We start from the raw sequence: 15,917 nt of genomic DNA on the forward strand, positions 1-15,917 counted from the left end.
TGCTTGAGAGGGTGCATTTGCAACCCAGTGTGGCTTCTTTCTTCAGCAGACTCAAGGTCAAAACCTTTTGACCCACTTCAAGAGTTTAATCCTTGTTCCAAGGATGACTGACAACAGCCAGTGTTATTCAAAATACCCTTGGACTTGAATGCTAGCAATGCTTGTCTCTCTGGAGGAGAACACACACTCTCATGGTGACTAGTCTAGACATGACAGCATGTAAGTGTTTTATTGTCATAAGATGCTCAAAATTAACTCCAAAAATCAGTAGATACAAAGGATAAACAGGTGAAGGAAAAATCAGGGAAACAACACCCTTCACAATAGCCACAAACATTATAAAATAGCTTGGTGTAACTCTAACCAAGCAACAGAAAAACTTGTATGGCAAGAACTTCAAGTCTTTGAAGAAAGAAATTGAAGAAGATATTAGAAGATGGAAAAATCTCCCATGCTCACGGATCAGTAGGGTTAATATAATAAAAAATGGTCATCTTACAAAAGCTAGTTACAGATTCAACACAATTCCTGTGAAAACTCTAACACAATCCTTTCCAGATCTTGAAAGAACAATATTAAACTTCATATGGAAAGACAAACAAACAAACAAACAAAAACAGAATATCTAAAACAATCCTGTATAATAAAAGAACTCCAGGAGGTATCACCACCTAGAATACTAATATCAATAGTAATAAAACTACATGGTATTAATATAAAAAATAAGCAGGTTGATCAATAAAATAGAATCGAAGACCCATGAGTAAATCCACATACCTATGGACACTTGATTTTTGATAAAGAAACCAAAATTATATAATGAAAAAAGAAAACATCTTCAACCAATAGTGTTGATCTAATCTAACTGGTTATCTACATGCAGAAGAATCCAAATAGATCCATATCTATCACTTGAGTAAAAACTCAAGTCCAAGTGGATCAAAAATCTCAACATCCAGTCACACTGAACCTCACAGAAAAGAAAGTGGGTAGTAGCCTTGAATACATTGGCACAGGAGACCACCTATCTCATAGGTGCTAAGAACAACAATTAGCAAATGGGACTTAATGAAACTGAAAAGCTTCTGTAAGGCAAAAGACACTGTCAAAGAGCAGCAGCCTACAGAATGGGAAAACATCTCCACCAACCCCACATCTGACAGGGGGCCGATTTCCAAAATATATGAATAACTCAGGAAACCAGACAACAAACCAAAAAGTCTAATTAAAAATGGGTTACAGATATAAACAGAGAATTCTCAACAGAGTAATCTCAAATAGCTGATAACCACTTAAAGAAATTGTCAACATCCTTAGTCATTGGGGAAATGCAAATCAAAATGACTCTGGGATTCTATCTTATACCTAGCTAAGATTAAAAACACTGATGACATTTTATGCTAGAGAGGATGTGGAGTAAGGGGAATACTCCTCCGTTACTTGGTGGGAATGCAAACTTGTACAGTCATTTTGGAAACCAACAAGGTGGTTTCTCAGAAAAGTGGGAATCAATCTACCTCAAGACTCAGAGATACCACTCCTAGACATATACCCAAAAGACGATCAGTAATACCATAAGGATACTTGCTCAGCTGTGTCCATAACAGCTTTATTTGTAATGGCTAGAAACTGGAAACAACCTAGATGTACCTCAACTAAAGAATAGGTAAAGAAAATGTAGTACACAATGGGGTATTTCTCAGCTGTTAAGAACAATGACATCATGAAATTTACTAGCAAATGGATGGAAAAGATCGTCCTGAGTGGAGAATCCCAGACCCAGAAAGATAAACAGGGTATGTACTCAGTTATAAGTGGATACTAGCTATAAAGTAAAGGATAGCCATACTGCAATCTACAGACCCAGAGAAGCTAAGTAACAAGAAGGGCTCAGGGAGGGCATGAATCTCACTGTGAAGGGGAAATAGAATAGACATCATAAGTGGATGTGGGGATGGGAACAAGAGGGATTAAGTGGGAGAGGATGGGGGTAGAAAGTACTGAGAGAGGCAACTGGGACCAGTGGGGCAGGGCTCATTTCTGAGAAGAGCTAGAAACCCAGTGCAATAGAAACTCTCAGGAAGCTAGGAGGTTGACCCTAGCTAAGACCCCTAGCAATGTGGGATATGGAGATTGACCTGGGCATCTCTTGTAACCAGGCAAGACTTCGAGTGGAGTCATTTGGACACCAACCCAAGTACAAAACCTTAGACCTACAATTTGTCCTGCCAACAGGATATGCTGGGGTAAAGGAGGTACAGAAATTGTGGAAGTGGCCAGCCAATGACTGGTTCCCCTTGAGTCCCTTGCTATAAGAGGGAGCCTGTGACTGACACTGTCTGGAGGCCCAGGACCCAGAAGCAGAACAGTCCAGAGACCTAGGACTGAATCAAACACAACTGGCAAAAAGGAAAAAAAAATAAGTCAGTAAAATGATTCCTAATGATATTCTGCTATAACCGTAGATTGGTGACTAGCTCAATGGTCATCAGAGAGGCTTTACCCAGCAACTGATGGAAATAGATGCAGAGACCCACAGTCAAACTGTAGGCAGAGCTCAGAGAATTCTTTGGAAGAAGGGAAGGAAGGATTTTAGGAGCCAGAGGAGTCTAAAATACCATAAGGGCTCATAGGGACTCACAGAGACTGAACCGACTAGAAGGGAGCCTACGTGGAACTGACCTAGGCCCTCTGCATGCATGTTATAGTTGTGCAGCTTGGTTTTCTTGTGGGCTTCCTAACAGTGGAACAGGGATTGTCTCTGACCCTGTCGCCTGCCCTTGGGACCCTTTGTTGATACTGGACTGCCTTGTTCAGTCTTAACAGAAAAAGAGGTGCCTAGTCTCACTGCAACTCGATATACCATAGCAGATTGGTACCCTTAGGAGGTCTTCTCTTTTCTTAAGAGAAATGGGGGAATAGGAGAAGATGATGGGGGAAGTTGGGAGGTGGAGGGAGAGACTAGGAGGAGAGGGAGGAAGGCAAACTGTGGTTGGGATGTAAAAACAACAACAAAACAAATATAAAAAAGACACTCAAATTACTTTATATAGTCAAAATTCAAGGTGTCTTGATTGATGTAAAAACAGCTTTCATCTCATTGTTCTTGGAGTATTTGGCACAAACATCTTGATATCACTCATGAGCAAATGATGATTTTTATTGATAAGTTTTCTTTCAGTCCACTAGGCTATCATGTCAGAATGCTGAGCTCACACCCGTCCCTGTGACCGCTGCAGCCCTAGCAAGAACAGCAGCCTAGAGCAAGGCAGTATGATGGGTGTGCATTCTAGCTTTCTCGAGACAGTTTCTATTTTCTGTGTATAACCTTGGAGTTCTTCATGGCCTTTTACTCTTGAAGTGCCCCAAGTTTGGAGATGAATGCTCTAATCACAGATATATTCAACTAATAACATGAATGAATTGGGAAAGAGATGACTCCTGCCTCTAGCGCCACTGAAGATGTGTGATGAACTGATAAACTCTCTGGAAAGAAACAAAAGGCTTGGAGAGATTTCACAGTGATTGAGAAAATGTGCTGCTTCTCCAGAGAACCTGAGTTCAGTTCCCAGCATCTATACTGGGTGGCTCACAATGGCCTGTCACTCCAGTTTAGGGAGATTTGGTGTTTTCTTCTGGTTTCTGTGGGTACCAGAACATATGTACTGGTATACAACATATACAACATACACATAAGTGAAAACAAAAATAAGTCTTTAAAAAAATAAACAATCAAAAGTACCTTGATTTGAAGACTATGATGACTATTATGAGATATTGTGGCCTGCTGCAAATGTCAACATCCTATTGATGAATAAGACTTGGGAGGACACTATGAGCTAGTACAAGCTGGTAGTACCACACCATTGAAATGGGCACATTGTTTGGTCCGTGGATGATTAGTAATAAATACAGCATGGTATAACTGATATAGCAAAACCAGAATGGAAACTTGTCTAAACATCAGAAACCAGGGATTACAAATGTCCATGATATTATCCAACTAGAACATGCTATAACCTTGATCCCACAGAAATCAAAGCCACCACACTTTGACCTATCTCTTCTGTACTTAACAAACTTCTGTAATCCATCAGATGTGGAGCAAACCAAGCCAGTAGTACGGTTTCCAGGTCCTCACAGCAACCGTTTAGTGCTCCATGGAATCCTGGGTGGGGTAGACTAGTTATTCCCTGGGGATGGTGCATTGTCGCAGAGCTATGAGCAGATCACAGAACATTTCAGATAGATGCTGGGAACTCCTGCTGGCCTGCCCTCCTGGAGAATGTTCCACAGCTTCTCTGTTACCTTGACGTGGAAGTGAACTGCAGAGGAGTTAGACAACACAAGCAAAAGGAAACCCCAGCTTTCTTTTGATTGGGGTCGAAAAAGAAAATTTAAGATGAGAGAAAAGTAGGTCATCAAGACTCCGATTCTTAGAAGACGTGGCCAGATATTTAACTCTATTTGAGAAATAGCTAGTACTTCTGGTAGATGAACACACCAGCTAAAGGAGAATGGTGACAGATCAGAGCCTTTCCTTGGCATCTTGAAGGGTGGGTGGCTGAGTGACTGAGTGACTCTGCTGGCTGGGTTCTAGGATGCCTCCCATCATCTCTGCAGAGAACAGAGATTCCGCAGGGAACTTTCTTGTAGGTCATCAAATTCTTTGAATAGCTGCATGTCTATCTATCCTCACACAGTGGTTAGCACATGCCCAGTAGATTGGGGTAGGCAGATGGAAGTGTTCCCAGTTTGGAGGGGATTAAATATATATTTAGAGTTGATCATGACCCACAGTCTGGTTTAAAGAGATGGCAGAACCACTGAGATGCTACAGTGGGTGAAAGTACCTGCTGTCAAGCCTGACCACTTGAGTTTGGTTCCTGTGGCTTTCACATGCTGTGACACATGTGTGCACATGCAAACATCATAAAAGACGCTGCACTCATATCACCTGGCCTGGCTGACTTACTATGCATGTGACCTATGCAACATATGTGATGGAAGTGATGGTTTCATTCTCATCTCTTGCCATCTTGAAATTCTCCGTAATTCTTCAAAAAGAAACCTGGAATTTTTATTTTATACTAAATCCCAGAGTTTGGTGTATCTTTCAGAAGATCCATTAATGTAGTTGAAGTTACTATCTATCAAATTCTATGTGTATCTTAGAGGCCTAGAAAGGATCTTGAGCAAGAGATGAATCTGAATGCATGACTTCAATCAGGACACATGATTAAAGTACACCTGTCAACAAGGATACATTTATCTGAACACAAAGGGGAAAAATTAATAAAAAATCGTGAAAAAGAGTTCATGTGGGGGGGCATGTGGATAGGATCAGCGCTGAAAAGCTGTCTAAAATAAGGAGAAGTTTATGGAGAGAACCTAAAAAGAGAAAACAGAGGTGTACCAATTGCCAGGATTGGCGAATGTCATTTCCATGCTGTTGCCCATGTCTCCCTGGATTTGCCTTCGTATACTCATTCAGCAAACCTTGTCGGGACACAATGAGATATGTGAGAAGAGAGAAGACAACAAAGTCCTCTGAGCATTCACAAGAGGAAGACAACCCTCCCAGTTGGTGAGAAGATATTTGGAAGAGGCGGTATTGTCATTGGTCCTGAGGAGGGGGGACTATCTTGGACATAAGGCAACAGAAAGGTTTTCTGATGGGAGACGACAGTGGGGACGATGGCGTGAAATAAGAAAACCTGGGGGGGGGATTATAAAAATGAGTGTTGAGCTTTGTTCCACTGGAGAACAGGCTCTGGAGGAAGAGCCGTGGGTGATAGCACTTTCATTTCTCCCTCTATCGATTCTTTTCCTAAATATTTCAGAGGAACAGAAGCCACAGTTTGGAGAACGGCAGGCTGAGCCAAGGAACTGGTCCTCGGGGACAATCTTATCTCTGTCTTACACTGTGATGTATCGTGATTCCCAATGTAGAGACTGTCAGTCAAAGTAGGGTCGAGTCATACGGCAGAGATAAACAATTTCCACATTTCACTGGCCTAAAAATGTTAACAAGGTTTATTTATCGTTTGTGCTGTGCACCCAAAGCAAATCAGCCAGGGCTCTGCTTCACTCCAGGCTGCCTTCAGCTAGGGATCCAGGCTCAACAAGCCTACCATCTGGAGCTCTGCTGGTAGCATTCAGAGACGAAAAGAAAAAGAGCAGCTATGCACCTGTCTCCTAGAAGCTTTGGCCCAAAGGGAATCCAGGTCACCTCTATTCACAGTCTCATTGGCCAATAAAAATCTTATGAGGGAACTCAGCAGGCTGGGAAGACATAATTGCCATATTGCTAGTGGAAGTGATGCTGGGAATATTGCCAACTAATGGATGGCCATGATGAATATTATAGAGTAGCTCAAGTCAATTTGTTCTAAGGCAACCTTATCATTTGCTATAACAAAACACCCGAGGATGGGCGTTTATAAGGAAAAAAGCTTTAGCTCACAGTTCTGGCACCAGCCTCTGCTCAGTTTGGATGATGTTCCCATGGTAAATCACATCCCCATGGGTGGGAGTATGAGTAATGGGAAGGCAGAATGCTGAAAGAGAACAGTGATCTACTCTGGTGGGAATTTCCCAGCTTGACCAGCATTGATTCCCTCCCTGGGCAACACCTTAGTGTCCCAACTACTCCCCCTCCTAGTGTTGCTGGCACCTTTTAACTCAACACACTGGGGACCAATCTTCCAGCACATGAATTCTTGGGGGCGCATACAAAGACAATATCCAAATCATAACAATACGAATAAGTACTTGAATTTATGTGAATTACAATTCAGTAAGTAGTTTTTACTTTGATGTTTTGGCAGGTGAAGCTGATAATCAAATTTATTTATATGCTGGAATGAAGGTTTAAAATAGATTTACCATGGAACCTCTTACATTTAGTTTCAAAATTAAATTCTTGGTATATCAGGTATTCTCACCCTTCTGGCTTTTATTTTTTTACAGCTCTACACTGATGTTTATGGACTGAACAATATGATCAAGCATTGTTTCAGTGTTCCTCTTGAATTTGTCTAGTTTATGGATGCAACACCACCCTCTCTTCTTGTGCTCCTGACAAACATCACTAATCCATCATGGACCTCTTTTTTCATTAGTCTCAGTTTGAATCCTCACAATTTAGTGTTCCAGTTAGCTACTGCCACACAATCACTTTTAAAATGAAAATTAACCATGTTCTGGGTGGGGTATTAAAGATGAGGAGTATTTCTGAGCAAGCAAGCAACATGGCAATAGGATACACAATGACTCAATTTCATTCTTTAAAAAATAAGTATCACTAAGATGAGCACTGACTTAGTCTAGGTGCTACTGTGGAGCAGAGGATCCTGGGAGACAAAGGAAGGAAGCTTTCTTTCCTCAACAGAACCAACATCTCAGGCTATTAAATAAGTATGTTCATGTGAGTATGGGGTTCTTAAGGTAAGAAAGAAAAATAAATCATAATAGACAATAGAGAAGACTAAACTTAAACTGGAGAATATGGACTTGAAAGTCCAGAGAAAGAGCCAAAAACCCAAAGCATTCCTGGGTGGTGCAAAAATGAAAGAAGTCCAGTCACAGTAACAAACCTGTCTTTATTCACCCCAATCATGAAATCGATTGATCAGATTAGATGTCTTCTAAGTCTTGATGATGACATCCTTCTTGATCTATTCACTAGCATATTTTTCATTATTCAATCATTCACTGAGCTCTTACTATGTATCAGATAAAAGACAACTAAAGGGAGCCTCAATGTAATAGGAATTCCCCCCTTCAAAGAGTTCCCAGGTTAGGGTGAGGGGCCAGATAAGGACAAGGAATAGAGGCAAAAAATACAATTACAAGACAGAAATGCCATGACAATGTTGCCACAGAGAAAGGGCTGATTACCTTTGGTGGCACAGGGGAAACTGCAGAGTGCTAAGGAGTGAAAAGAAGTTTTCCTATGGAAGAGAAAGCCGAGCACACAAAGGCAGAGGGAGCCTCCACCCTGTAATAGACAGTGTCTGGGACATTGGGTGCAGTTTGGCAACTTGGCAAAGATGAGATAAAAGCTAAGGTCAGGACACTCTGTAAAAGTATGGTCCATGGCCATCAGAAAGGTCTAGGCTGAACGTTCAAAGGTCAGTATAGGTGTGGGAAAATATTTATGAGCGCAGGATCCTCCTCCCATTGAAGGGTCCTCTAATGCTACCCATTTCACCTGTTCAGACAAATCATCCTCATTTCCCTTGTTCTGAGCTTCAATGTTGGCTTCCTCTCTTGTCCATGGCTCTTTGTCTCAACTGCAACAGAATATAATCTTTCCAAAGGCACTCTGCATACCAAAGATAAATAAATAAAATACTCTATTGGGAGTTTTCTTCTTGGTCAATGGCATGCAAAATTTTGTCTTTAAACTTGATCCACCAACCTCTAGTGCACTATTGCACCAGTGTCTGCATGACAGTTGGTGACAGGAAGTGTTATGTAAGTTTGTGGAATCTTGCCTCCCTATAAGCAAAAGGAATTGGACTTAAAACCAAGACTTCAAGTGTTGCCGGGCAATGGTGGCACACGCCTTTAATCCCAGCACTTGGGAGGCAGAGGCAGGCGGATCTCTGTGAGTTCGAGACCAGCCTGGTCTACAGAGCTAGTTCCAAGACAGGCTCCAAAGCCACAGAGAAACCCTGTCTCGAAAAACCAAAAAGACTTCAAGTGTTTCCAAGACTCATCATTCAGAGGATGCGGTCTACGTCCTGCTCATTGTCAGTGTTCAGAGATGCCACCAACTGACTTAGCTTGCAAAGTGAGGCTGTCCTGCTAAAGCTGCTTGTGGCACACACCTACTTCGTTTCTGGTCCCTTTGGAGACTGACCCTCTTGGTTTGTGGTGTATGTGGTGAAGCAAGGCTATACACACACACTATACTATTTCTCCTCAGCTTTCAGAGAGACCCTTTTCCTTGAAGCTCTTACAGGGCTTGACTCATCTAATTTAATTCTGACCAACACCATAGAACTGGTCCTTAAATCATCTTCTCTGAGTCTCTGCCTCTGTGGTACCTGACATGTGTTCCTGTGGTATTACATAAGCAGTCATGAGAGACACACTTCTAGAATGCAGGCCAATGACTTTTCCAAGTGTGTGCATGGCATTGACTTTTCTGATTCCACCTAAGAGAAATATGGTTCTTTCCAGTAAGATTTTATTTTCTCTTTTCAAGAGACCAGCCCCTCTGAGACTTTAATCTCAGTTTTACTGTTCTAGTAGAATGAGTCTGGTTTGTGTCCCACCAGCAGAATTCACAACATTGCAAAATGTGGTTTCTGTACCAGGAAGTATGAAGAAAAAGCAGGTAGGAGAATCAGTTTTAGGATACATTCTACAAAGGATGGAAATAACAATCAAGTAGATATCACCAATATCTTCTCAGGGAAGACTAAGGGAGGGAAATCTGCCCTGAGCATCTCCCGAAGGTTCCAAGCTGCCCTCTCCCAACACCTGCCTGCAGATTTCTTGTTACTGAAGAGCAAAGGAGCTCAAACTAACCATTCCTTTTGGAAGGGCCTTCCACCTCATTGCTCCATCCCAGGATCTCCATTGTGGTTGCCAGGGAAACATATAAAGTGGGACTCAAACTCTAAAGCTGTAAGTCATTTTCCATAAGCCACCGAGCAGCCGACAGATGTTGATAAGTTTGACTCAGTACCACCCAGGAACAGAGCTCTGTGGACAAAACATGGGAAGCTTCCAAGTTTATGACACAACTGGCCACACCCTCCTGTTGCTCATAGAGGAGGTTCATGAGCTGATGGAGAAGAAAGACTTGCCTCAATGCTGTCCTCAGTCACTGGGCCAGACGCAAGCTCTATACTTTCTCCACAGAAGTTTCTTTAAGACTTCTGCCCCTGAGGTGGCCATGCTCCATAAAAGATGCTTCCAGTGTTACCCTTTCCAGGCCGCTGTCCACAGGAGCTAATAGGTCTGGTGGGCACTCAGCTCATTTGCTTGTAAAAGGACCTTCCAAACCTTCTTCCCTCCTCTGAACTGAAATGCCAACTACAAAGGAATTGGTGGCAGCTTAAACAGAAGAGTCTGGAACATGCAACCTTTCTTCAGGGAACCAATGAACTCCTCTCTGTGAGGACAGTGACCAGGTGATAGTACGATGGGGGGGATTCTGATAGAAGGTCGCGGAAGGTGGATGTTTGTTATGTCTGCATCCAAAAAAATCTGAAACACGCCCAGCTTCTCTCTTTGTGGTCCACCCTCTGGGTCTTTCTGGGCTGCTGTCAGCCTGACTTGTCTCCCTATTTTTACCCTGACCCATTTCCAATCCACTCTTCACTGGCAGCTCAAGTCATTGACTTGGAACTGGTGCATTCCTCTTTCTTGGCCACAGCTCTCTCAAGACGGAGAAAAAAGTCAATTACCTGCTGTGGTCATGAAGGCACTGACCCCTGCTTGCCTCTCTGTCCTCATTTTGTTCCATTTTCTTTCATTTGTTACCCCGACCTTGTTGTCTCCCTGTGTTTGAAGCCACCCAGGGCTTCCCTTCTGCCAGCCTATGGCCCCTGCTGGCTCTCATCTCACAGTTGGGTTCTCTCTCTTCATTCCTTCCCTTTAGCTTCAGCATCACCTTATCAAAGAGGTATTCCCTGGCCATCCTGATTAAAAGAAACCCGCTGTCCCTCCTCACTTGCTCTCCTTGCTCTTGCAGCAATATACCTGACATTAATTGAGGAAAGAAGAGATCATTCTGGCCATAGTTCCAGGGTTCAGGGAAAGGTGTGTCAGCTGTAAGATAAGGCAGTTGGTCACAATGCATCCATAACCAAAAAGCAGAAAGAGAGGATGATGGTACTCAGCTGGCTTGCATCTTTTTATATAGGATAGCAGCCCAGCCAATGGAATAGGGTCATCCACACTTAGGATGGGTCTTCCCACATCAGCTAATACAATCTAGAAACTCACTCACATGTATACCCAGAGCATGGCTCAGGACCAGGTCAACTTGATATTCACGTCAACTACCACACCTCCGCTTCTCCATCAAGCCTTGCCTTGGATAGACTCCATCTGGGAAGAGTTTTCTTCTAGCATTTCAACCCCCTGATAGCTTATAACTGCCATAAAGGGAAGGCCATGGCATTCTTCTTGCTCATGGACTCTCTCCTCTACCCAACACAGCTCTTGGCACTGACAGAAGACGGACAAATGATCTCCTTTTCAAGTCCCCATTTCCCTTTTGCCCTGGGGACGAAAATGCACATTCGTCTTAAACTTGACAAGATGACACTGTACAAGAAACAGTTCTCAGTTGGTGCCTAGCTGGGAACAAGTGTTCCAAGAGTTGAGGTGATGGGGCTGAAGATATTGCACAGTTTGTTAGAGAAGGCTTGCCTAGCCTTCACAAAGCGATGCATTCTAGCCTGAAACACCCCCCAAATACCAGGTGTGGTAGTGCATGTCCATTATCACAGGACGTGGGGGTTGAAACAAGAAGATCAGAAGTTTAAGGTCATCTTTGGCTACTTAGTGACTATGAGGCCAGCTTAGGCTACATGAGACAATATTTTTTAAAAATTGGGTTTGATTATTGGTGACATCATCATCATTGCCATCATCATTGTGGTTCACCTACACATGACCTTAAATCTTAATTGAGTGGTGCATAGGTCTTCTATGCCTTTCTGATGGTTGTGTGTGTGTGTGTGTGTGTGTGTGTGTGTGTGTGTGTGCATGTGCGCTATTCTCTCGTTTTCATCGTGGTAATGCACAATCCCAGCCTTCTGTTCTATTCGTTTTTATACCAGACAGCATTTCACCACAAAGAGCGGCTGCTGTTTCTGTAACAGCAGTCACACGCTTAATGCTTCAATTTCCACATTTTATTTTATATGTAATTTAAAGCCCATGGTGCCTTAATTGTAAAATAGGCCTTATTAAAATAATAGCTTGAAAACCAGTGGGGCTCCCTGTGCCAAGCAATGAGGGTTTTTAGTGTAACGGCTGTTTACTAGGATTTAAAAAGAGACACAACCCAAATAAAGCTGTAAAGACATTTCCAGCGTGAGTGATGGGCCAAGGACCAGCTGATAATTAAGCTCTTCCCCAGCCCCCGCACTGAGGTTTTTTTCCCCCTCTCTTTTGGTGCTGTCTGGAGCTTTCCTTAGCAATCCTTAGCTCACTCTTTACTGCTTTTATGATTGATGAGGCGGGGAGGATGCTTCAGTACGCGGCAGCAACGCGGGGCTTTGATTAATGATGCTGGTGGGGCTCCCAGAAGACCAAAGAGAATAACACTTAACAGAAAGGCAGCTGATGCCACGGAGAGGGACTGCAGCTCCTAGGGACCTGGCGATTGTGGGATTAGAGAACGGTGTGCCAGGAGGGTCTTTTATACCCCAACATCACCTTCGCAAGGCCAGGGAGAGGCACGAAAGGTTATTATGTTCCACCAGTTCACAAAGCCAGCACTGGCCAAAGTCCCCTAGAAATCTCTAAGACACAGGAACTGCCAGCAGTCCCTGGCACTGTTTTAGCCATAACAGATTTCCTTCAGTGTGATTTTTCTTAGGCAGTAAAAGTCAGGTCAAGAGATTTTTATAGGTTAAGAACCTTAGCTGCTTCTACCCATGGAGCTCTGGCTGTACTCAGACTTGTACTAGATGCTTCTAATGGCCAGGAGGGAGGTGTGAATAGTCTCCTTACTTTATGGCTAAGGAAAGCTGGGCTCGCAGTACTGTGTGGTATAGGCCAGGCTCATCTTGAGCTGGAGAGCAACGACTCAAGTCTTTGATGGTCCCGATGCTAGAGTCTGTGCTCTTTGCTCCCTAGATTTCCTATACTTCCATGAAGAGAGTCAAGGGTCTCATGGGGAGATATCCAACCAGGTTTTAGGACACCTGGGTCTTAGTCCCTGCTTGTGTATGAGAGTTCCCATGTGATGCTGGCTTCCTGGGTCTCAGAGTCCTTAACTGTGAATTAGACAAGCCCTTCCCACCTCACAAAGCTTTCCTAAGAATCGGATATTGTCATACTCCTATATTCTTGGCAAAATTAAGAACTCCTATGAACGCTCTGTTCTAGTGACCCCATGCAGAAAAGCACAATGAGACTGTGCAGAGAAAGAGTCTCGGGTTCTGGATAGCACTTCTTACTCCAAGATGTGTGTCTTTGATGAGGCATGGAATCCCTCTGAATCCCAGCCTCCTGCGCTGTTGAGCCAGCTGAACACTCACCTCTCGACATCTCCAGATCATCCCATAATAGTGTGTTCACAGAGTGGCTTACATACTGCCCGGCACCTGTGCCCCTGTACGTCAGCTCCCCTCATCATTCCTTTCTTGTCTTTCCCTCTGAGCCATGGCTTCCTCCTCCTTACCCTCTCAGGGGGATCGGTGCCTGCCTCTCCAGCTGCCTCTCTGGACCTTTCCAGCATTACAAACTGAAAGGGGAAATATGAGTCAAAGAGAGCCCCGAGGCTCCAGGGCCGTGGCTTTGAAAATCAGTACGGCTGTCCAAAGTGGCTCTCGCAGCCTCTCCAGGGAGAGCCTACAGCGAGTAGCTGAGGTCTGCACCCCAGCAGAGAGCACAGAGAAACTCTGTGAGGTAAAAGCGCTGCCTGGACACCAGATCTGTGTCACTGACAGGCTTGCGTATCTGTGATAATCCCTGGAAAGGAATTTAAACACAAGGCAAACCAGACACCCCATTGCCCACCCGTGCCCACACTGAGGCTCCAAACGCCACTCTGCATTTTTCCAGAGACTTTCACATCCTTCATCGTGTGCAGGGGGTGGGGATGGAGGGAAGATGCTGTGAATTAAAACACATTTGCACATTCTTTGGACTAACCTGGACCAAAACTGTAAAGGGGAGCATGAAGGGGTTCACAGAATGTGAGTCTAGATAGACCTGACTTTGAACCATTGTTCTGTCATTTTTGAGTTCAGGGACCCCAAGATTTTAACTTTTCCATTATATTTCCTTCTGGAAAGAAGCAACTCAGTGCATTGTCTCAGAGGGCAGCGTTAAGGTCCAAATACTACATCTCAACTCCTTTCTGTGATTACTGTTTTAAGTAATCCCCCATTACTTTATATGGAAAAAAAACAGAAGATAAAAGGAAATTTTTAAAAATTATATGAAATCAGTAGCAGCAAGCATTAAACTGATGTCAGCCAGTAAAATCATGTTTGTAAGGATTGCCTGAGCTGTATTCTAGTGAGAAAGAAACCTTAACTCCTCTATGAATTGGTACAATGATAGTTGGTTTTTCGTTCATGTAGGAGGAGAGATTTCTCTTCCATCAGAGAGTTGGGATCTTTACCTCTTCTGACATCACTGTATCAATCAACCTGTGCCTTTGAAGTTAGCCTGTGCTTTGAAAGAGCAGGCTGGAGGAGGCAACTTGGCTGACGTGGCTCTTGACGTAGCCTCAGCTCCTAGCAGGTCTATTCATTGTCTATCAGCCAAAGCTGATTCTAAGGCTGCATCCCAATACAGGGCAGCTGTTGTTACTGTAAATAAGGTAGACCGCCCAATTCACGCTGTTAGTCCAGGGTGTGTCAAAAGTGCTCAGCACTGTGCTTGGCCCCTGGTCAGTGTTGATTGAGAACCGCGGTCAATATCATGCTTCGGACACTATCCCTGCCTAATTGATTCAGCACACCTCTGACTTGAATCAAACTCTCTTGTGTTCCCAGCCTGTGAACTCTGGTAGGTTCTAAGGCATATCCATTATATTACATTTAAATTACATTACATTTCTGTTGCTGTGATAGAAGACCATGACTCAAAGCAACACAGAGATGAATCATTCTTTTCTGCTTATGGCTTTAGAGCAATAAGAATTCATGATGGCAAGCTGGGAAGCGGTGACTCACGTGTTTAATCTCAGCACTTGGGAGGCAGAGATAGGTAGATCTCTGTGAGTTCAAAGCCAGCCTGGTCTACAGAGTGAGTTCCAGGACCATGAGGGCTACACCTACACAGATAAGCCCTGCCTTGAAAAAATAAAAAAAGAATCTACAATGGCGGGAAAGGCAGGGAAACAGGCAGCTGAAGCAAGATGCTGAGAGATCATATCTTGATTGTGTACAGGAAGCAGAGAAAGTTAATTGGAAGTGAGCTAGGATAGAACCCCTCAAGGCCCACCCCCAGTGGTATCCTTCCTCCAGCAAGGCTGCACCTTCTAAAGCTTCCACAAGTTCCCCAGACAGGACCACTAGCTGGAGGACAAACACCTAAATCCCTGAGCCTGTGGTGTGCATTTATCATTTGAACCACTGCACATGGTCCCTGAGTTTCTCATTGTTATCAATGTATCCCTACCTTTGGGCTCCCCTTTTTCCTTTGTCTTGCCCTCACACAGACCCCCCTAACCCAAATGACGGCGGCAAGGTTAAGCAATAATGTGTGATGTCAAAGGCAACTCTCTCTGTATCCGCCGTGACCCTGCACCAACTCATTCAGAAGAGAGGCTTTCACCAAATGCCTCTTCCACGGCAGAACATGGGCGAGATATGGATGTGCACAATAGCCCAGAAGTTGGTCCATTTCAGCCTTGATTTTGGATAAGCGAATAGAATGTCAGAGAGATTAGGAAACTGCTTTTAAGTCACACAGACTGAGTGGGAATAAACCCAGCTGAGCTTCCTGACTCTCCTCTTGGGGCCTCCGAGGCTGACATCTATTTTCAATAAGTTGTTGCACACATTGTAAACATTTTGTAAGCCTTATCTATGCCTTGTTCCCTGAAAGACAAACCTGATACATTGATTAATCCTGGTTAATCATGCAGAAGACAATGGATAACAGGCATGCTATTCAGCCTGGAACTTTCAGTAGCTATAATGGTGTTGTCCTGGCCCCAAAGGTGGTTTCTATGGACATTGTTATTCTGAGGCAAGGATAAA

This window comes from Chionomys nivalis, chromosome 7 (assembly GCF_950005125.1).
Source record: "Chionomys nivalis chromosome 7, mChiNiv1.1, whole genome shotgun sequence".
Lineage (NCBI taxonomy): Eukaryota > Metazoa > Chordata > Mammalia > Rodentia > Cricetidae > Chionomys > Chionomys nivalis.